The following is a 24103-nucleotide window of genomic DNA, read 5'->3' on the forward strand; positions in this document are numbered from 1 at the left end:
TACGTTTAATTGTACAGTTAGTTATAAATTATGTTATCAAATAAAGTTAATAAAACATGCTTTTTCAGAAATCTCTGTGCGTCTTGTTTGACAGTCAGAGACATTTATCTTACATAACAGAAAAAAAACAGCTCTTCGAAAATGAAAAGTATTGCATATTTGAGAGGTCTGTGTTTGAAAAAAGAAATCCCTGTGGACCTGACCTGACGCTGATCCGCATAATCAACAGAAGAATAAAGCAATCTCCGCGTTGTATCTTGATGAATTTCCACCAGAAGCACGCAAAATATAGGGAGGATGTTTCCCCATGTTTTTAATATACCACTATCGGCTGTTAAATTTGAAAATCATTAATTATATACATCTAGCCAAGTTTCGTATGTAAGTTTCCCTTACTGTCAATGCGAGCGTCGCAAGACCGGAAATAAGTATGCACACACTCGCGTCGATGAAGCTCACCGGCGCCATCTTGTGCACCTAGCCCATTCACAGAGCTCTGTGTCCAAGCACATTAATAGAGAGGTGAAGGGAAGGAAAAGATGTGGTAGAAAAAAAGTGTATAACAGCAATAGTGATAACCGAACCCTGGAGAGGATTGTGAAACAAAACCCATTCAAAAATGTGGGGGAGATTCACAAAGAGTGGACTGCAGCTGGAGTCAGTGCTTCAAGAACCACTACACACAGACGTATGCAAGACATGGGTTTCAGCTGTCGCATTCCTTGTCAATCCACTCTTGAACAACAGACAGTGTCAGAAGTGTCTTAAGACAAAAAGGACTGGACTGCTGCTGAGTGGTCCAGAGTTATGTTCTCTGATGAAAGTAAATTTTGCATTTCCTTTGGATGTCAGGGTCCCAGAGTCTGGAGGAAGAGAGGAGAGGCACACAATCCACGTTGCTTGAGGTACAGTGTAAAGCTTCCACAATCAGTGATGGTTTGCGATGTCATGTGCTCTGCTGGTGTTGGTCCACTGTGTTTTCTGAGGTCCAAGGTCATCACAGCTGTATACCAGGAAGTTTTAGAGCACTTCATGCTTCCTGCTGCTGACAAACTTTATGGAGATGCAGATTTAATTTTCCTACAAGACTTGGCACCTGCACACAGTGCCAAAGTTTTCAGTACCTGGTTTAAGGAACATGGTATCCCTGTTCTCAATTGGCCAGCAAACTTGCCTGACCTTAATCCCATAGAAAATCTATGAGGTATTGTGAAGAGGAAGATGTGATATGCCAGACCCAACAATGCAGAAGAGCTGAAGGGCACTATCAGAGCAACCTGGGCTCTCATAACACCTGAGCAGTGCCAGACTGATCAACTCCATTCATTCAACTGATATTAAAGACTGGAGCAACGGAATCACAGGAATATATATATATATATATAAATATATATATATATATATATATATATATATATATATATATATATATATATATATATATATATATATATATACAATAAATTAAAACAGATCACAGAAGAATTTAAAATAGAACAGGGAAATCAAATATATAAAATAAATACAACCTTGGTGTGCAATAAAAAAAAAATTGAACAGTAATGTAGCATAATATTAGTATTCACTAGCTAGGACCACGCCACAAACCAGGTATGCAACTGGGGAAGAGTAGAAAGAGGATGAAGGGGTCGAGGGAAAGGGATGATGGTCTGGTTGATAAGGGCATCTTGAATTGATGGCTCAGGGAGACTCAGGGTGGGGGTACCGTCTCTAGCGTATATTTAGGCCAGACAATGAGGACCCCCTGATACAACCTGATAGAAATATAATGTGGGATAAGGTTGGCTTAATGGAGGAGAAAGGGAGGGAAGGGTGGGTTCGAGAGAACGAGACTAGCAGAGCAGTGTGAGGTGGCCCGGTATATATGGAGGTTTGGAAGTCAGGTGATTGTTTGAGGCGTGGCCCTGCTCCCGAACTTTAGTTAACCTCACTTAACCCCATTTAGTGTAGTATTATATTGTATTATATTATTATATATTGTATTATCTATATTATTATAAATTAATATTATATTAATTATATAGTGAGGATATGTCTGCAAATGTCTAATGGATTCCCTAAAAAGCATTCTGTCAATAGTCTGAGCACTTTTAGTAAGTGATGTCATCTTTGATATAGAATGTGACATGCAAGAAACCACAGATGGTGTGTAAAACAATCAGGCAATCTGCCATTTGTGGAAGACCTACCAAAGTCCCCTTTAAACTCAATGGGTATAAACCATGCTTCATAGTACACGATTACTAGTCCTGCACAAAACATTGCTCAGAGCAAGATATGCTAATTCATCCTCAAAGTTCATGTTTCTGCTAGTTGAGACATCATATGCAATGTTTCCGAAAACATAACACTTTTTCTTGTTAATAATCCCACTTATTGTTACAGCATTTCATGTCTAATTTCTTATTAGAGGTCACACAACAGGATTAACTCTGTAGCATGCGACGCTGCATTCAAATACCCCCATGGCATGTCTCGCTGACATGTCCATCTGTCAGCTGTTGATAAGACAGTCCTATGCAAAAGTCTGTCCCTTAATTTCCTCTTAATGGACCGACGCATTAATGTGAGTCATGTGCCAAAAGCTGTGATACATCCATGACAAGGTTATTAAAGGAACAATCTGAGAATTCGCCAGGCAGAAATCGAGAGACGAACCGGAGATGTGAAATTGCTTCTGGTATGACTGTGGTCATATCAGCTTGGGCGCTTTGCTGATTAACGAATTAGAGAAGAAATGAAATAGTATAATGTGATGGATTAAAAGAGGAACATTTGGCATAGCCTGTGCTGTTAGGCACAGGCCTGGAAAAAAAGCAGACTTATCTGTCGAGAAAATGAGGGAGACGGGCTAGCGATGGTAATACGCTGTTTAAAGTGTGGCAAAATAGAGGGAGCGCAAGTAAAGAGAGGAAAGAGAGTTGCTTGCGGAATGGGGGTACTAAAAGCCTGGACAAAGTGCCCCTAATGCACTCCAGAGAGAGATGATGTAAGCCTTGTTATAGCACCGGGGGCGAGACGTAGCGTACTCACAGCACTGTAAAAGCTCCAAATATCCAAACATCTCCAGAACATCTTCACCTCCATTACTGGACCTCACATCTCTAAATTATTTCGATCCATAATCGGATGCCTGGATATAGACAGATGAAAGACAAGCCAAGAAGGCCGGCGTGTTGATTATTTTCACAGATGGATGGATTTTTCTCATATTTCTCCTGATTGTTCTCTATTGACGTTGATGTGCTTTGCATAACAATATGTCCAGCAAATTTAAATGAGTTTCCCAGGGCTTTGCTCTCCACATGGGAGCTCTGCTTAGCGAGGGCCGGTTGAGTGGCTTGTCAATCTATCCCGTCGAAGAGGAGCGCCCAACAAGGTGCCTTCGCTTTCTGGAGAATTTATGCTCACTGACTCCCAGAAAGAGAAAAGATGTCATCTATCGGTGAGGGAGGCAATAAATAAAAATATCAAAGCGTGACTGCAGGGTTGCCTGGTTGAGCCATTCACTCAAGCTTGAGTTTATTCCCCATAATCCTCAATTTCCATGCTCAATGCACTGTGTCTTCTCTTATGACGGTACAGCCACATCTGGAATGAAGCGTGAACGTCAACTACCCCCTTAGGTTCTGTGAAAATGCTTGAATGACCTACACCAGGGTTTCTTAAGCCCCAACAGATGCATTTCGGATATCTCCCAAATTTTAGCCCACCTGATTCAGTTCATCGGTCACTCTATGAAGACCCTCTTGAGTCTAAGAACTAAACTGGGTGTGTTCAATTAGTCAGATCTCTAAAATATTTGGTAGGAATGTACTGAGAAATCCTGACCTAGACTAATCAGGAGTGAAATCCGATTGAGATTTCACTCTCACAATGAGCAAAAGGGCTTAGGCTTAGTGGTCGACCTCCACTTGCATCCTATCCTCTGGATGGCCTTCCTGACAAATCCGACCAGGCCCTTTGTTTCTTACATCAGCATTGCAGTTTTTATGGTGATTGACTTGGTTAAATTATCTGTTTAGGAAATCAGAAGTGGATTAGGGTAGGAAAGGAATCATGGGTAATACACTGCTATCAAAAACAAGCATGGCAGAGCCAGAGATACGGAGACAACAGAGAAAGTGATGGGATTCAGAGGTGACTTCTTTCAACACATTGTACGGCTCAGGGGTGGGATTATAAAGCAATTAGCAGCACTGGTGATGATTAATACTGTGGCTAATAAGATGAGGCTGAAGATCGGATGGGGGAAGGGAGGTACCGAACGCAAGAAACCCGGACGAAGACAAGCACAGTGCATCAATCACAGATGACAGCTGGGACAGGGTCCAGGAGCTCCATTTATCATCAGAGAGAGGGGGATACACACAGCTCAGAAAAGTAGCAGAGGAAGCATTAATTACTAGTTGCTTCAAACATCCCTGACACATCAAATTGTAAACTGTTGTAAACTGAGTTGGGTCCAACTTGGATGAATCAGCCGGGAATCAAGATAATGGCATTAGAGAGACTGCCAGGGTTTAAGAGGAACTTCTCATAATAAAATGCTGAAGTCAGACTTTTACTGTACATAAATGCATTCTGGGTACTTTACTGTCATAAATGTCAGTCATTAAACTAGAAAAACTCATATGAGAAGAAATTTATTGTTCTATAAATCCATTTCCTGTATTCTGTGTACTATTTTAATTATTTGCATTCATGAATTTATTTATTTATTTTAGTTAAATAATGTCATTAAAATTCCCCCAAAATTAATACCACAGTTTTACATTTCAGAATTCTCAATACCAATTTTAATACCATAGCAAATACTAATACTGGCATGCACTGTAAAAATGTATTGTAACTTTAACAGTAAAATATAGTAAAATTGAGGGAGTGTTAGTCATGTTAAAAAAGTAAATTACTTAAGTAATTTGTGGATTAATGCTTACTGGAGACGTGAACCGGTTTTAACTATTCAGTCAGATTTGGTGAACTGGTTCAACCGGTTCACTAAAAAGAACCAGTTAAATCGAATGATTCGTTCGCGAAGCAGACCTCAGTAGTACAAAGGGAAGAGATATTGATACGTAGTGTATTAAACCTCTGTGTTAGTTTTTATGAGCCTTTTCTTTTGAACAGTTTGAAACCTCAGTTACTGCACGCTCTTGAAGAGAGTTTCATCATTTTGACTGTAACTGAACGTGACACCATGTTTGATTGCTGAATGGAGGATGACAAACAGCCGCAGCTGAGAGAAGAGTTTATGTAAACTTGAATTTAATGACTTCAATAATAATATGTACGCCACATGGAACTATGGAACAGCTTCAGAACACTTGAAATATGTCCATGACAACATTTTGGTGCTTTAAAATGTGTTTGTGCCTTTCGTGGAGCTCAACAATAACACAGAATAGTATACGCACAATCTAAAATTTGGATCGGACTTGTCTGACCGATACCCGATCCACAGAAATTGTCAGTATCGGAGCCAATACCGATCCTGAGTATCGGATTGATGCATCCCTATCAAAAACTTTGTAAAGAAAACTACTGAAAGAGATTTCTAAAGACCAAAGAACAACTGCCAAGATACTAGTTAATGATTTAGTCCAGTCTGGGATTGATAACTCAAAACGGAAACTAGAGGCCCAGACAGGAATGGACTGCGAGGTTGCCGACCAAGAAAAACTCCTCTTCTGAAGAAGAGACACCTCAAAGCTAGTCTAAAGTTTGAAGGAGAAAAACTATGAATTCTAGAAATGTGTTATTTGGTCAGATGAAACAAAAGTAGAGCTCTTTGGCCACAGAGATGTTTGGAGTAAGAAGGGACAGGTGCTCAACCCAAAGAACATTGCCTCCAGAGTGAAACACAGAGGTGAAAGTATAATGCTGTGGGGATGTTTCAGTGTGTTCGGAACAAGGAATCTCATCAGGGTCAAAGGAATAATGAAAATGTAATACTACGAGAAGATTTTGAAATACAACCTCAGGCAATCTGCAACAAAATATGGTTTGGGTTTTTTTTTTTTTTTTTTTTTTCAGCATGATAGTGACTCAAAAGAACACCTCAATTCTGGTGTAGAACTTCCTCCATATATGCATAGCATTTGTTCCATACGGGTTACTTTATCTAAGAATATTTTTTTCAACATAACTTACTTAATTTAAAAGTAGACACCTTACCATATTTCTCATGTCTGTGTGTCATGTATTTGCAGAGTTTCATTTCATTTTAGTGACACATTTCTAAAAGCAGTTCGTGGAGACAGAGATTTTTTTTTGTTTTGTTTGCACTTATCTTAAAAAGTAAGCTGGTCGCGTCACCGGTACTGTCTGTTAAAAAAGCTAATACTACTGTTAAAAAACCTTCTCTTTTATTGTAATTCATAGCTGGTAATATGCTTTAAATTAAACTATTTACAGTGTATATAGATGAAAGAAAGTGAGAGTGATATCATTCAATGAGAACAAACCCTGCCCTGTGATTGATGAACTGATGATATCAGTTGAAATATTATATAGAGTTAGTTCAAGGTACAGCTTTATCTTAAATTTTTAGAAAAGTGGTTTCTCTATGCAGTCTCTTAAAAGATATACAATACAATTGCACTGTTTATCTTCAGGGTTGTAGTGTGACATGAACAACACTATACTATACTGATAAGATTCACAAGAACAAAAAGCAAAGTACCTACAGAAAGCACAGCCGTCTCTTCCTTTTCTTCTCCGGTTCTTCTTATGTGCTCACTGGAAGGAGAGGAGAAAAGATCACATTAGCACAACACTAGCTCAGAGATTGCCATCTCCACCACACATTACCATCTCAGCCTCAGGGCAGAGCATAACGTCTTGAGGTTGTCCAGCTATGGACTCAAAGGATGATGCCATCTGTTTTAAAGTGTATATAAAAACAGGAAATGACCAGGTTGCAAAGCAGGCCAAGGCACAACTATGAACCCAGAGATTTATCAAACTATACATGGGGAATTCAGGTAAAATGGGCTAGTTGTTGGCTCTCAAGTCAGTTGAAGTAAGTACATGAATATTAGCATTAGTATATAAGACGTTTCCTATTCAGTGACATATAATTCCCAATAGAACTGAGGTTCACATACTTTACTCTGAATATTCAATTAAAGATGTTTTGAATAACAGCTTTAAAGTAGCCTGAAGGCAGAGCTGTACAGTGTGCCAGTCTGATGTTCATTAATTAGCACAGCTCTAAATAAAACAGACTGCTCATTGTAGAATTGACTTACAATGTCTGAATGTCCATATGAAGACCTGTGCTGAGGAAGTCACTCTAAATTAAATATAAAGGAGAAGTAGGTTTGAGCTCTGGAGAATTAATGGCAGTTTAATATTCTGTTAATTATAAAGTGCACAGCCTGGTGTTCCAAAATCGAAATTATTCAAGGAAAAGGCAAAAGTAAAGCTTTATTAAAGCCAACCAAATCAGGTCACATACACAGATTTCATTATTCATTTTATGTATAATATATTATTTATATTTACAAGTGTATAAGATTATAAATGTATTATTAAATAAATGCACAAACAAAGCAGTTTTATCTAAATCTGTTTACAAATAATGATAACACAGGCATTTGTGTATTTATATAATTTGTACAATCTGTTTGTATAAAATTATCCTTCTTGCTTGTACAGGAGCAGATATGCACAAAAAATATTGATATAAATGTGGAAGAATAGGACATTCACCACATAATATTTTACAATAATTGCAGAATTTACATGGCTGCAGTGCTTGCACTGTATTAAATAATTCCCGTACTCAATCTCTCTCTCATACACTCAACATTCATTTTCTGTCTTTTCCCTTCTCCCTCTTTCTCTAATATGATTACTTTTTATTTGCCCCGATGCCCCAAGTTGCAGCGGATGCCGGTCTTCATTATCTAACTTCCAGAAAGCATTTTGAGACTTGAGTGATAAATAGCAGACACTAATTCTAGACAATTTACCCGTGTTTAGTATGATTAATTATACACCGCTGACCACATACCGGGCTATTTAATTAATAAAGCTGAGTTGCACACTTGGAAAGTCTGTCAATGCCATCTCGAATAGACAATTTTCACCTTAACCTTTCACCTCACCTTAATTAACCACTCTGAACACTATATAAGGAAGTTCAAGGCATTAGGCGTTTCTCAATGTCAAGGATACTTCCTTGGTAGGACTGATCCTTCCAAGACACTTCCTTCAGAGGCTAGGTGAGACTCCTCTTTAGCATACGGAGAACACATAAATGGAACAAGCTAGCAAGTGCACGTAATTGCATCATTACGTCAGTGAAAAGGTCCGTTTGAATAACGCTGTGAATGGTATCATTAAATTACTTCGGACAACTTAACTAGTTATTTATAAAAGAAATGCAGATGAAGCAACCAATTGTTAAATGACAGGTCCGGTTCAGTTAACCATTTGTATTTTTATAATTTACAATATCAATATGGTAGTAATTTGTACTGGCATTTAAACTTCAAACTTTACTTATATTTACTACAGTTATAACAAATGTTTGGTAACGTAAATAAAAACCGTTAACTCTCCGACTACGTTAACGTTCGACATTTTTGAATTTTTGAACTAACTTTAGATAGCAAAGCTGCGCGCATAGGATTGTGGGTGATTTGAGAGCGCAAAACGCGCGAAGGATACACATATGCATCCTTTCCTGTGTATGGGATATTCTTCGAACAAAGGACTCAGTCCTTGGTTGAAATTCAGAGGATCCTCGACATTGCAAAAGATTTCGACGGATGTCGATTACGTAGCATCCTCGAAATACTGGCTTCTGAGGATCCTTCCTTGACATTGAGAAACACCTATTGTTTATGACCTGCATGCATGTATTTCAACTAAAAAAAATTGTTTTAAGACTATTTATAAGATTATAATCTATATAATCCAGTAAAACCGGATGTCTCTAAAGTACAAATTAAATACATTACCAGAGGCTAATACTGAATTTAAATTAAAGTAAAACGTATCTAAACCTAGACATAGGTCTTTCATTAGAGAAAAAAGGGCAATGGCACTTTTCAGCAAAATGTCTCAAACTTGTGACTCAGATGTGCAAAAATAATCACAGACATATTTCCTGCACTGTGCAACTGTGAAACAAATGAGTTTTAATAACACATTCTTCTAACATCTGTGGATATCAAGTTATTATTTGGGCTGAAGATTCCTTCCGAAAGAAAAAAACCTCATTGTGATGAAGTGTCTAATTTGCTAGAGAGAATGGTGACAATACCACACTTTTTGTGTCAAGGACTTTCTGGGATCCATTCTTTCTTTGACATTTTGCATTCAGTGCCCCTCGCTGATACACTGCATGATCCGCTCTCATGACTCAACATCAAATTGCCTCACAAAGGCCAAAAGCCATTGCTTTTAAAGCTCATCCTGCATGGTGAAGGCAGCTACAGTAAGTAAAGACTAATGACTTCACCACGCCATCACGCCATTCACCACGCATTACAGCCACTGTTGGTTTTTCTCAAACCGTAGTGCATAAACTGAAGAACAAGAACACCAGGCCAAATTGTGGAGGCTCAGACTGGAGTAACATATTCCACCTATTGCTGGAGAAAAAGTTTCTAATTTATGGAGGATCAGTACGCCAAGGTGACCTAGTGCTCATTAGAGAGAGTGGTTAAAAGCACATTGGACAGATGGGAGGCCACCTGTTAAAAAGCAGTTTCAAATGACCACAATTTTATTCTGCATTACTGTCAGCCCACCACATCATTTAAATGCATGATACAGGATCACTCTCTAAAAGTTCAGGCTTTTCCAAATGGTCCTTCAGCATAAGAGGCCCACTTTTTTAAATCTAATGACCATTACACAATGAAGCCTCTATCATCACAGCAGATATATGGCATGGGTTTGGATGGAACATGGTTTCAGATGCAGATGGCCTTCATATATAGAGACAATGGATAAAGATCATATAAAGATAAAAACTAGTTTAAAACGTGTCTTATGAAAGTACTTTTTGTATACATGTTAGTGTCACTCAATAAAATAAAATGAAATAATATATATATATATATATATATATATATATATATATATATATATATATATATAGTACAGACCAAAAGTTTGGACACACCTTCTCATTCAAAGAGTTTTCTTTATTTTCATGACTATGAAAATTGTAGATTCACACTGAAGGCATCAAAACTATGAATTAACACATGTGGAATTATATATGGAATTATATACATAACAAAAAAGTGTGAAATAACTGAAAATATGTCATATTCTAGGTTCTTCAAAGTAGCAACCTTTTGCTTTGATTACTGCTTTGCACACTCATTTATATATATATATATATATATATATATATATATATATATATATATATATATATATATATATATATATATATATGAAGAGTTTTGTTCAAAACCGCAATAAATTCATTTTGATTAAATTGAGTGAAAATAAATGTGTTTTCTTTACCGAGAAAGTGGCAAAATAAAAACCACTATCTTCTGTTTCAAACTTTCACAAAGCATCTTTAGGTTATAATAACTTTAAAAAAAAAATACAGGTTTTGATTTTCAAATATTTATTATAAAAATTTTCATATTTTCATATTGAAACTTGGTCAATACTAATCTTAAATACATTAATCAGTCATTCTCCTAAAATGAATTCAATGATTCCTCTTGTTAATGCTATAAATTACAGCAATACAATAAAACAAGAACATGAACAACAATATCACATTACACCACAAAAAATTCCAAAATGAAATTTCCCTTACATTCAACTTCCAAAATTACATTCATCTTTGCCATGTTACATTCATTTAGTTGACTAGTGCTATGTGCTGTATAAACAAAAACATAAATGAGATTAATAAAAACAGTAACACTGACAAGCTACGCAATATCACATTCATAATCAAATGCGATTCATCGAATGAATGCAATATAGCGTAGCTCGTCAGTGATCTACAGCTCTGTGTATTAAATGCATCTAAATAATTTCCATCTGAAAGCACGTGATGGAGATTTACCGGTACTATTAATCACATAACCGGCTTTACTGACAAGATGTGCATGACAATCATGTGCGATTTATCGTGCAGCCCTTGGTTGTTGATCACAAAGCACAAAAGTAGATGAGGAAAACTAGGATGCGGGTGTATTCAAATTACTGTCTAGAGTGCGTGGAATGGTGCGCTGTGATTAGTTGAGAGGATATATCGCATTCTGCAAAAAAGGTGACTAGTGTTTGTAGCGGTTTGGAAAAAAAAGGAGAAAACATGAACTAATAAATCAGTGAATATCACATTTTCCGTAAAACTTGAGATGGACTTATGGACATACAATACTGATTTTGGTGGAAACAAACTATTATTCTGTTTTTTAAAGGCGTTTATGGCATTTATGGGAACCAAACTCTTCATATATATATATATATATATATATGTTTCAAAAATATGAAATGTACAAAATTTGGACATAGGAGGGCATATATATATGAAGAGTTTGGTTGCCATAAATGCCATAAACGCCTTTAAAAAACGCCTTTTTCACAAAACGCCTTTTTCACAGAACGCCTTTTTCACAAATCCATGCTATTGGTCAGTCCCCACGTGGTTATGTTAATTTTACAAATTATTAACCAATCTAAAGTCTTAAAAATAGCTTGAGAGCAAATATCCTAACACCACTGGACACTTCAGCTTTCTGAGAATTCTCGTAACTCCACCTCTTCTTCACACCCAGGGAGCTTCGCAGCATAATCAAGACAGAGTGGCAATGAATCCTCGTCAAGCAAAACATCCTCTGAGGTAAATATCCTCAAAACAATGATTCCCTTTCGAAGGGAACTTCGACAATATGTCAACGACGCTATTATGGGGAACGCCTCAGGTGTGACAGGTGTCTGAAATCAAATATCAACTCACAGCAATCATGCTGACCGGCGACAGCCGTGAATCATCAGCTTGAATGATGAGCGTGCGACCTGGATATAAAAAGGGCGCCTTGAAACCATGACAATATCCTTTTCGTCTTCAGGGACTGAAACGCACATCTAAGGCAAGTCCTAAAAGTTTTGTGAAATGTGCTGACCCGTGCCCAAGATATTTGTCGCCGGGTGACACTCACGAGATGTGTGTATACTGTTTGGGTGAAGAGCACGCACAGGATGCTCTTGAGGGAGCATCCTGTGCAAATTTTGAGCGTTTTCCTATGAGAACGCTCCGGTCTCGTCGGGCTCTCTTCTCGAGGGAAGAGAGTTCAGCGTCTGGTCCTCGCGGATCGGGTCCCGCTCGTGCCGAGGCAGAGCGGCGACGCGCTTCATGGGGCTCCCAGATGGAGCTCGCTGACAGTCTCGAGAGGGGCGTTAACCTCTCGGACGCGTCATCGGCTGACGAGAGTGAGCTGCAGGTGGATGACGGAGACTTTTCTCCTACTAATACTGCAGCGAGTGCTCTTCAGGCCGGGCAAGAGATGGCTGAGGAGGATGATTTAGATCCTCAACCTCGTCAGCCATCCTGCCCCGTGTACGCAGAGCTGGTGGAAGTTATGGAGCGCGCCACTGACAAACTTCAGTTGCCATGGCGGCGCGAACAGGGAGAGATCATTCGCGGTCGTTTGGATGATCGGTTTCTCCCTGAACATAGACCACCAGCTCAGCAGAGCCTTCCATTCCTTCCTGATCTCCATTCAGAGATCGAGAGGGCATGGAAGAAACCGTACTCTGCCCGTATTCATCGACATCAGCGGGGCAACTTCGCTGATGTTGAGGGGATCGGTGAGTACGGTTATGTATCTCGTTTCTGGGCGGGTGTCGACACTGAAAGCTCTGACTCTGCCATCCAAGCCCCTTAAAGCCACGGCTCGCTTGAATGGCAGAGCGTACACGGCAGCAGGTCAGGCTGGTGCTGCCCTTCATACCATGGCAGTGCTCCAAGCCTACCAAGCTGACCTGCTGCAGGATCTTGACCAGGGGGCAGGGCTGTCCCCTGAGGCAGTCGCTGAGTTGCGCCGGACCACAGATTTGTCCCTCCGGGCCACTAAACAGACGGCTGCCGCGATCGGCCGATCGATGGCGGCGATGGTGGCCACAGATGCCTCTCTGTGGCCACCATCGCCGCCATCGATCGGCCGATAGATAGCTGATAGTGATAGCTATGATCGGCAGATAGATCTTCAGATAGATGTCCTGCCTATCGGTTTGTGACATTGGTATCCTGAGTACTCGCTCCCCTGAGCTCTGTTGGGTTTCAGTAGGTTGAGTGTTTTCTCCACTAGGCAGAATGGCGTATGTTGTACTCCCCTGCTATAAGGGTATTGCTATTTGCTGAGCACACTGCCTCTGGCAATGTGATTAGGTACCAGGATGCTGTAGCAACAGATTTCTGCCGCGAAGGCTGCACAATTGGGTAGTAGGCCCCAGCAGGCCTCCTTGACGGAATAGCCCCCAATAGGGCTCCTAAGCCAGCTCACCTTCGGTGGTTGGCCCTGGTAGTTCGGGCAGAAGGCTCACTGCTGATTAGTAGGCCTTAACAGGCCTCCTCTGAGGTGGGTCGCAACATAGTGGAACATACACTTGGACAAAACTATAGGAAAAGTTTTTAATAGTATGGTTCCAGCAGTGTTCGTTAAAGTAGCAGAATAGACTCGCTATCAGCTAGCAGGCTCGACCAGGCCTCCCTGTTAGGCAAGTTCCCAGCAGCAGTTACATCCAGCTGATTAGACTGTTTCAGGTAGTAGGCCTCTTCAGGCCTCCCTGAAGGTGGGCTCCCACATTTTGTGGTGGTCAGGTAGTAGGCTTTACTAGGCCTCCCTGAGGGTTGAATCCCACATACTGTGGTTACTAGGTGGCAGGCCCCACAGGCCTCCCTGGAGTTGAATTCCCGCTTCTTTGAACTGTCAGGTAGTAGGCCTCATAAGGCCTCCCTGAAGGCAAAGCCCCAAAGACAGTCAACTGGACTGCCAGTCTGGCTCACTATCAGCTATGGTTTTCAGGTAGTAGGCCTCTCCAGGCTTTCCTTAAAGTAAGCTTTCCTGCACTGTGTTTATCAGGTAGTAGGCCTCACTAGGCCTCCCTGAAGTTGAGCTCCCACATACTGTGGTTGTCAGGTAGTAGGCCTCACCAGGCCTCCCTGGAGTTGAGTTCCAAATGACTTTCAGTTTCCACTTAATGTGGTTATCTGGTAACAGGTAGTAGGCCTCTCTAGGCCTCTCTGTAGGTGAACTCCCACATATTGTGGTTATCAGATAGTAGGCTTCACCAGGCCTCTCTGAAGGTGAGCTCCCACATACTGTGAGCTCCCACATACTGTGGTTGTCAGGTAGTAGGCCTCTCCAGGTCTCCCTGGGAGTAGTTTCACGGTGATGCTGGGTTTTGTAAGCTAGTGGCCACTTACTTTCAGTTTAGCAATACTTATCAGTCAGCTACTGGAGGTGAGTTTGCGCCCTGGCTCGGCTCAAGTTTTTATTCTCTGCTACGGGTTCCCTCCTGGAACCTTTTTATCCTGCTACAGCCTGGTTGCCTACCAGGTAGATCTTATGCTCCCCTCACTGAGAGTCAATGTGAGTATGTGGTCTCCTGAGTCTGGTCAGTCGGTCGTAGGCCTCTCATGAGGCCTCCCAGTTAGATCAGTCCTTAGGCCCTCACAGGCCTCCTCAGTGTTTTTTGAAACACAAACACTGGTTAGATCCTAAGAAGTTGAAGTTGTGGTCCTAGGCCCTTGAGCAGGCCCAGGTAGACCTTTCACTAAACTATGTTTATGGAGGTTTTCTGTGGTATCATATAGCTTGGGCTATGACCGTAGGGAGTGCTGTCACTGACAGCCCTGTGTGACCTGAGGGTGAGTGGTTCTAGCATTAATTGAATTGCTGGTTCTGACAGTTGTCACTGCCATTGGGCATGCACTCCCTTTAGCATGGCGGCGTGGGTATTTCGTTCCCCATAGCGTCGTTGACGTATTGTCGAAGTTCCCTTTGAAAGGGAACGTCTCTGGTTACAAATGTAACCTTGGTTCCCTGAGAACAGGGAACGAGACAATACGTCTCCCAGCCATGCCTCAGGGTCTGCCTGCCAAACAGTCCCTTCAAACTAAAGGATATTGTCATGGTTTCAAGGCGCCCTTTTTATATCCAGGTCGCACGCTCATCATTCAAGCTGATGATTCACGGCTGTTGCCGGTCAGCATGATTGCTGTGAGTTGATATTTGATTTCAGAAACCTGTCACACCTGAGGCGTTCCCCATAGCGTCGTTGACGTATTGTCTCGTTCCCATGTTTTCAGGGAACCAAGGTTACATTTGTAACCTGAGACGTTATTTATGATTCAGTTATATTAATTATATATATATAACAGTTTATATATGTTATATATAACAGTTTTATCTCGAAGTAATGGTAGTGCTGTCATGTGCCGTTTCTGAGGAGGCTAGATTTTTCTTTCTGCTAGATCTAGCATTGGACGATAACTATCTTGGTGACTGAAAACTTCCATGGTTTTGTTTCTGACGAGGATAATGAATTTAATGTAGAAAAATAGCATGCTGTTGACTTCGTTAGCCACTTTTCATTGGTTTTGTCGTCATGTTTGGTGAGATAGTTAACGTCATTTTCGTAGGGCTTAAAAAAAATCTTGACACTTGACTGGCTTCTTGCCTTGCTATCATATGTAAACATGCCGTATAATTTAGGGATTTAATTTTAATTTTTTTGCAGCAACCTTGTCTGTGTCAGATGTGGCCTCTATTCAGACCACCTGAAGATAAAAAGAGATAAAATTCAAACAACTCCGAGACCTGAAGGAATTCATCCCAAAATATTTTACGACAGTTTGCTTCGCTAGCATATATGACGCAGTGTTAACACAGTCAATATGATGGCAATGTTATCTGTGTTACACTATGATATCAGTTATTGATGTATTTCAAATATCTACTTAATACTACAGTAGGTTTATTATGCATGTGCATTGAAGTTTTAAAGTGTATCCAATATAATACTTGAATTAAATTGGATGTTTTGGATACCAACATTAAATTATTGTTTTTAATTTTATTTTACTGACTTTAAGTTCAACTTGGCACTGTTGACACTGTGCATGTAAAACACCCCAATGACGCCGTAAACTCTTATCTCCATGCTCCCAAGTCATAAAACTTGTATCTCTGATAAAACATGATTTTGGGGAAATGTTGTGTTAATGTTGGTTCACATTATATTATATTATATTATAGCAATATAAGGTATAATACCAACTTTAACAATACAATGTTGAATAACTAAAAAAATATGCTGTTTTTATAATTTCCTGAAAAATAATGATTTTGGAAATACGAGGATACCGCCCGACAACAAGATATATATATATATATATATATATATATATATATATATATATATATATATATATATATATACACACACACACACACTCACCAGCCACTTTATTAGGTACACCTGTTCAGTTCAGTTGCTTCTTGCAGCATAAATTACTAATCAGCTAATCACAACTCAATGCATTTAGCCATCTAGATGTGGTAAAGATGACTTGCTGAAGTTCAAACTGAGCATCAGAATGGGGAAGAAAGGGGATTGATTTATGATTTATTTGCTTTGAATGTGGAATGGTTGTTGGTGCCAGATGGGCTGGTCTGATTATTTAAAAAATTGCTTATCTACTGGGATTTTCACGCACAACCATCACTAGGGTTTACAGAGAACAGTCAGAAAAAGAGAAAATTTCCAGTGAGCGGCAGCTGTGTGGACAAAAATGCCTTGTTGATGTAGGAGGTCAGAGGAGAATGGGCAGACTGGTTAGAGATGATAGAAAGGCAACAGTAACTCAAATAACCACTTGTTACAACCAAGGTATGCAGAATACCATCTCTGAATGCACTGAACGTCGAACCCTGAAGCAGACGGGCTACAGCTGCAGAAGACCACACAGGGTGTCACTCCTGTCAGCTAAGAACAGGAAACGGAGGCTACAATTTTCACAGGCTCACCAAGATTGGACAATAGAAGGTTGGAAAAATGTTGTCTGGTCTGATGAGTCTTGATTTATGCTGCGACATTCAGATGGTAGGGTCAGAATTTGGAGTAAAGAGCATGAAAGCCTGGATCCATCCTGCTCCATCTCAAAGGTTCAGGCTGGTGGTGGTGTAATGGTGTGGGGGATATTTACTTGACACACTTTGGGCCTTTTAGTCCAATTGAGCATAGTATTGTTGCTGACTATGTCCATCCCTTTATGACTAGAGTGTATCCATCTTCTGATGGCTACTTCCAGCAGGATGAGGCAACATGTCACAAAGCTCAAATCATCTCAGACTGGTTTCTTGAACATGACAATGTGTTCACTTTACTCAAATGGCCTCCTCAGCCTCCAGATCTCAATCCAATAGAGCAACTATGGGATGTGGTGAAAAGGAAGATTCACATCATGGATGTGCAGCCGACAAATCTGCAGCAACTGCCTGATGCTATCATGTCAATATGGACCAAAATCTCTGAGGAATGTTTCCAACACCTTGATGTATCTATGCCTTGAACAATTAAGGCAGTTCTGAAGGCAAAGGAGGGTCCAACCCGGTACTAGCAAGGTGTCCCTAATAAAGTGGCCAGTTAGTGTGTGTGTGTGTGTATATATATATATATATATATATATATATATATATATATATATATATATATATATATATATATTAATCACATCCTCATGCCTTGCACATTTTGTATGTTTCTCTTATCGCTTCAGACATTTGTTCTATTTGAATGTAAGTGCCCTGCGAAGTGGACATCACCGGGTAAACAGTTAATGCATGGTGCTCACTTCTAATGAGCTAATTATCTGAATCAGGTTTGTTAACAAAGAGAAACATTTATAAATGAACAGACAGGGAAAAAATAGGAAAAAAATAGGCTATATGTGCAACACATAACTGACTCATAGACAGGCCCAGATTAAAATTAATTAATAAATAAACAAAAGAAAAAAGAAAAAGAAGAAAAAAACACTGCTGCAATTAAAATGGTTTTAAGAACTAACCAAAGCTCTATGTGATTCTCGCTGCCAATTGCTTTCGCTTACACACAGACTGTGCTCCATGCATAATCCATAAACACTTCTCATCTTTGCCTTAAAACCACATAATAACCCAGCAGCCATGTCTGTTCATAGCTATGCAGACAAGCTGGTTTGGGACTGGATGGCTGTGGGAAATTTATGAGAGAATAATGATGCACATGGATAATTAGAAGGCTTGTGTATTTTAGATTTTTTTCTTTCTATCATCTTCAGTTTAATTTTTCAGAGACTGGAAGAAAAAAACACAGCATTCCCTGAAAGCTCTCTGTGAAAGAGACACAGGGCGACCCAATATATGTACAGGCCTAAAAGTTTGAAAAACTTACTAAAAGTTACTAAAAGTTTTATTTTACTGTCATAAAAAATACTAGAAACTTCAGTAAGTGTACATGATATAAAATGACATGAGTGAACTTATAAGGGCATCATTTTGACTGGTACAAAGGTTGAAAATGAAGGTTAATGCAGTTATTGGCTTTGGGATTTTTTTTCTATCATTTCTTTTCCTCCAGTAAGAGTGGTCTTCAGTAAAAGGCCACAGAGCTAATTGCAGGTTTTGATAGGCCATATACCTCTGCTTCCTGCAGCACTGACAGCACAGGCCAGCTACTGTGGCCGTGTAATTGGCCACTTTTAAAAAAGGTAAGAAATACTCTCGTGGGAACATGAAAGGCAGAACAGAAGATACAGTACAAGACAAAAAATAAATGAATAAAATATCCACATGCAGAAAACTTTACCAATTCCAAATGATTTTGTGTCAGTTTGTAAAAAAATAAAAAAAATAAAAAAACTTAAAATCACTCCACAAAAATCTACTACAGTTATTTACTACAGTAATATAAATCCCGGAGGAGCGAAAACCCTGGAACAGCTACATGCACTTCTCCAAAATCAAATATGACCCCTGATACAATGCAAATAATGCAGTTTTGAACATTCAAAGCAAACTGTTCATTATGAAACAACTCTTCAGGGCACAGTGAGCAACTGCACAGCTTTTGCACAAAGCCTAATTAAATTCCCAAAAGCTCTGAGTTGTCACGCAAAGAGCTGTGGAGCCACAGGGAAAGAGTGAACACCAGATACAGCAATATAATTGTGGTCCCACTGGCCGGTACCTCCCAGCTGACTGCCGAGGCCAAAAACTACAACATAATCTAGGCAGAGGTGTGATGTACATCATTGTAGCGATGCAGCAGAACCACTGATCGTGACCGCCTCCAAGACGAGTTAATGTTAAACACGGGAGCCATTGCATCTCGGATAATGCACATGACTCAGAGGGGCAGCTTCGGCTGAAGAGAACTTTCTGGTACAGGCCAACAGAGAGAGGAGAGCCAGACAGACAGCAATTAGAAGAGTCAACACTGCCTAAACGTAACAAGCTGCAATTTGAGCTCACATGCTCGAGTCTCTCTGGAAAATAGCTAAAATGAGTCTGGCTTCAACATGATTTTGAAATAAGTATCAGGGGAGCTGGTCGGACGGTTAGATGGGCCAACACAATCAGGTGCTGTCTGTTAAGAGTGGTGGGATTCATTTGTGGCTTTGAGACAATAACACGTACCTTTAGAAAGACAGCAGGGGCTGTCTACTCTTCATAAATCATACTAAAAACGCACTTTTAGCAATACTCTGACAAATGGTATTGTTGAAGAAACAGATTTCATCTGTGCACTTTCATTTGAGGGGGGTTAACAGTCAACAACCATTTCCAGGTCATAATATTTTGGCATTTAAGCAAACAGTTATTATTACTGTGTATGCGCTGCAGCATAAATGGCTGCCCACTGCTCCGGGTGTGTGTTCACGGTGTGTGTGTGTTCACTGCTGTGTGCGTGCACTTTGGATGGGTTAAATGCAGAGCACGAATTCTGAGTATGGGTCACCGTACTTGGATGTATGTCACTTTCACTCACTTTCACTTCAATTTCACTTCAATATGTGTACAAACGTTTTCAGAGTATTAGTAATAGTAATTAGTAATCGGTTATTGCAAATGGTTAATATAACTATACGTGTCTAGTAAGATTTTCCATTGAGAATAGTGGAAAATATATGTACTGTATGTATCTCAAAGGATATATGTATCTAACAATTAAGTTAGAAATATTTTTTTATGCACACACAGTTCAAACAAACAGACAAACAGATAGATAGATAGATAGATGGAGAGATAGAGAAATAGATAGATAGATAGATCAACTGAGATGTCCTTGCTTGTGTGCTGTAATAATCAAGGCCTCTTTTCAAGATGGTTGAAAAAGGCTCAATTAAGGACCCTGATTAATGATCCAGTGTTTCTTGAGAGAGTAAACATGGCCTTTCTTTATTAGACATCAAAAGCCTAATGATCAGTGGATATCAACAAGTTCATTGTTTCAAACAGTGATGGAAGATTGTGATTGTCTTGAATCCTCCTAAGGAACATTTTTTGAAATATTGGACAACTACCGATTCAAACGACGGTCACCAGTTGATGTTCAAGTTAAAGTAATTTAGGACACAGGCCTGCAGAAATCTCCAGCAGTCCAAAAAAATATATACAAAATACACACACATATATATATATATATATATATATATATATATATATATATATATATATATATATATATATATATATATATATATATATATATATATATAATACAGCCAAAAAAAGGGTGGGAATGGAAATGTACTGTTTTTCTGGCATGTTGCCACACACCTCTCAGAAATTCTTCTTCTTCTTTTATCTGCAAAACACATTTACCTGCGGGTATGAAATAAAGATACATTGACCTTGAAATCAATCAGAATATGACCTTCATGAATGACTCACTGGCAGTGAGCAAAGAAGAAATGTAGAGGTGAGTGTTTAGTGCCAATTTAGAGGTCAAGGAATTGTAAGCGATTTCTGGTAGACTTCAACAACATGTCAGCCAGCCTTATGTCATCAAACACATTGCTTGATCATTTGCTTTTTTGATTGGCTAAGAAAATGTAGGCCACACCCCTGATTCTGTCCATTAACTCTATTAACATAACTACTTCCATGACAGACGCTTGATTTTTACCTTTTTTTATGGGTGATAAATGTATTATATATATATATATATATATATATATATATATATATATATATATATATATATATATATATATATATATATATATATATAATTTTTTTTTTTTTTTTTTTTTTTTTTCGAGTGCCAATCATGGTTTCATATATCAAGTTGCTTGACAACGTAAATCCTAGACGTAAGCAAAGTCAAGTTCTAATTAGGTTAATGTTTATTACAAAGAAACAAAATAAAATGACAATAATATTGCATTCATATATTTGAGCTAATAAAATTTATTATTTGCTTAAAATAAATAAGGAACATGCAAACACAAACTATAGAAAAAAAGTATATCCTCATTTTTATTTAAAATATTATTTAAATGTAAAATAACTATCTTCTACAGTAATATGTTTTAAAATAAAATGTATTCCTGTGATGTCAAAGCTGAATTTTCAGCATCATTATTCCAGTGTCGCATGTTCCTTCAGAAATCATTCTAATATGATGGTTTGCTGCTCAAGAAACCTATTAATTTGATAAATGTTGAAAACAGTTGTGCTGCCTAATATTTTGAGAAAGCCATGCTAAATTTCTTTTAGGATTCTTTGATGAATAGAAAGTGCAAAAGAACAGCATTTTTCTGAAATAGAAATCTTTTGTAACATTTTCAATGTCTTTACTTGCTAAATAAGTATTAAGTACTTTTGAATGGTAGTGTAAATACAGTAATTGCCAGTGTAAACTGTCAAAGTGGAATCCACTGCAGTGACCTTCTGGTGTCATTCAGGATGCCTTTTTTGCAAAGACTCAAGTCATGAGTTTCAATGCATTTGATAACAAATGTGCTGGAACATTTCCTAGACCATTATCAGTGAAAATGGAGTCTGCACATCATAGTTAGCGATGCTACTTCACAGGCAGCGGCTAATTACTCCAGACTTCAAAGTGGCACAGGCTGGGAGGAGACGGAGCCACAGTGGGAGACCTGACTGGTTTGACTTCATTTGGTTAAAGAAAGCACAACAAGGGGCCTTGCAGTTGAGAGGGCATTGAGATGTTCAAAGCTTGCAGCTTTTTGGGTAAAATTGCCTATATTAACATGAATCTTACAAAGAAAGCTCTACTCTGTGGAACAGAGGATGCCAAATGAATTATCCATTGAAATATATTAGCTGAATTAGTTAATTATGCAGGTACTTAGTGCCCACATCGTGAATAGTATATTGCCCAGGAAAGTCTACCTAAAAACAAAATGGAGACTTCCGTATCTTACATCTCTCAAGCAACCCATTTTGTGGAGATAGCCAGCCTCATTTCCATTAAAAGCTACTTTGCTGTGCATGTTATGCAACACAAACAATGTAAATGAGCAAACCGTAAATGCATTTCTAAATAAGATGTGATCACAATCTTTTCAATAAAAGTGGTAAATAGGAGTAATGGGCTGGACAATGGATTGCTGGAGCGCTTGGAACCAGGAACACCGGCATAATATCCGGCGTTCTGATGATAACCTAGAAAACAGCCTGTGTGGCTTTTATTAATGTGAAAATCTCAGGCCTCATCTTTTGAATTTCATCTCACGATCGCAGTTTGTTCACACCACCAGCCTGAAAGTTAACATCCAATTATGATGCCTGGAGCTTGGGACTATTCAAACTGAGTTTAAAGGTGGGAACAGATACTGGTGGATCTGAAGATGCCAAGTTTGATTAGATTACAACATCAAATTACATGATTTTATAAGGTACAAATAAAACCATTGCCAAGAATGGAAAAAGTAAAATTTTCGTTTTGTTTGATCGACTGACCAAAAGAGAACAACAGGAAAAATCTGGCATTATGAATCAAAAGTGAGAGAGATTTTAAATCGAAAGGTAGCAAATTGTACTTTGAGTCTTAGGAACATGTAAGACGGCCTATGACTAAACATGCAAATGAACAGCCTAAAAAGTAATATATAATAATTTTCGCTTCACTTGAACATGACATTTCTGCACAAAATTTTGTTTTTTATTCCCTCTGAGATTACTGGTCAGTTCATAAACACCATAATTAATTTAGCTCTTGCAAATGTCATTTTTGGAAAAAACCTGAAAGGTGCTAACATGAAAAGTCACATTTATTAAACATCACAATAAGCCACGAACACTTTGGGGAAGATTAAATTCAACACATCAATTATAGTTTACAGTCTATTGAAGCCGGTGGCATAATTAAATGCACTCTTTTTTCTGTGTCACCCTTCCTTCATTTTTCCCAGGCTGTGTGTCCTCAGATACATGAAAGAGGAAGGGACCGTCCCACAGAAGCTAAGCTAGCTGTCGGTTTTGATCTGGTTGTGGATGAGGAGCCAGAGCCGTCACTCAGTATCACGCTCGCACGTTATCAAAATGCAGTGATAATCATGCAGCTACAGATGAAGGAGAAAAACAAGCCAGTGGTCTGCTCTGATGGCAAGGCACGCCGTCTGGAACGCTCGCTTTGTCATACATATCAATTGCGTGACATTTCACAGCAAAAACCGCCTGGCTCAGACGCCTACCTGCAGATTCTAGCATCAGTGAATACATGCAAATCACACTGAAAAAGTGTCTGCCATTTCCCAGCAGGAACGTTCATGATTGTTTTAAAGCAGATTGAATTTTGGTAGATCAACACACTACCTTGTTTTAGATCTAAAATCTCGAACTAGATTTTATACTAGATTCACTAGGGATGGTTTACCCAAAAAATGTAATTCTGTCATAATTTATCACGCAAAACACAAAATAATATATTTTTGCAAATTTGTCAGGGCTGTGTGTGTAGGGGGTGGGGGGGGGTCTCGTGTAGCCAGACCTTAAGACTGAAGCTCTGGAATTCATCGCAGCTTTCATTGGCCGAGACCAGCCCATGAGTCCGTTTGACCAAC

At 39.0% G+C, this 24103-nt stretch overlaps 1 protein-coding gene across 4 annotated transcripts in view; it reads right to left on the reverse strand.

The window, feature by feature from the left end:
• LOC113062133 (synaptotagmin-1) overlaps window positions 1-24103 on the reverse strand; it is a 190411-nt gene that overhangs the window by 120643 nt on the left and 45665 nt on the right. For 2 of the 4 annotated variants that reach the window (XM_026231785.1, XM_026231770.1), the window contains exon 2: window positions 6711-6762. The gene's annotated coding sequence lies outside the window, so the exon portion shown is untranslated. Of the gene's footprint in view, window positions 1-6706; window positions 6763-24103 lie in introns of all 4 variants that reach the window. The other 2 variants (XM_026231777.1, XM_026231762.1) reach the window with 1 other exon arrangement.

This window comes from Carassius auratus, chromosome 4, assembly GCF_003368295.1.
Source record: "Carassius auratus strain Wakin chromosome 4, ASM336829v1, whole genome shotgun sequence".
Classification (NCBI taxonomy): domain Eukaryota; kingdom Metazoa; phylum Chordata; class Actinopteri; order Cypriniformes; family Cyprinidae; genus Carassius; species Carassius auratus.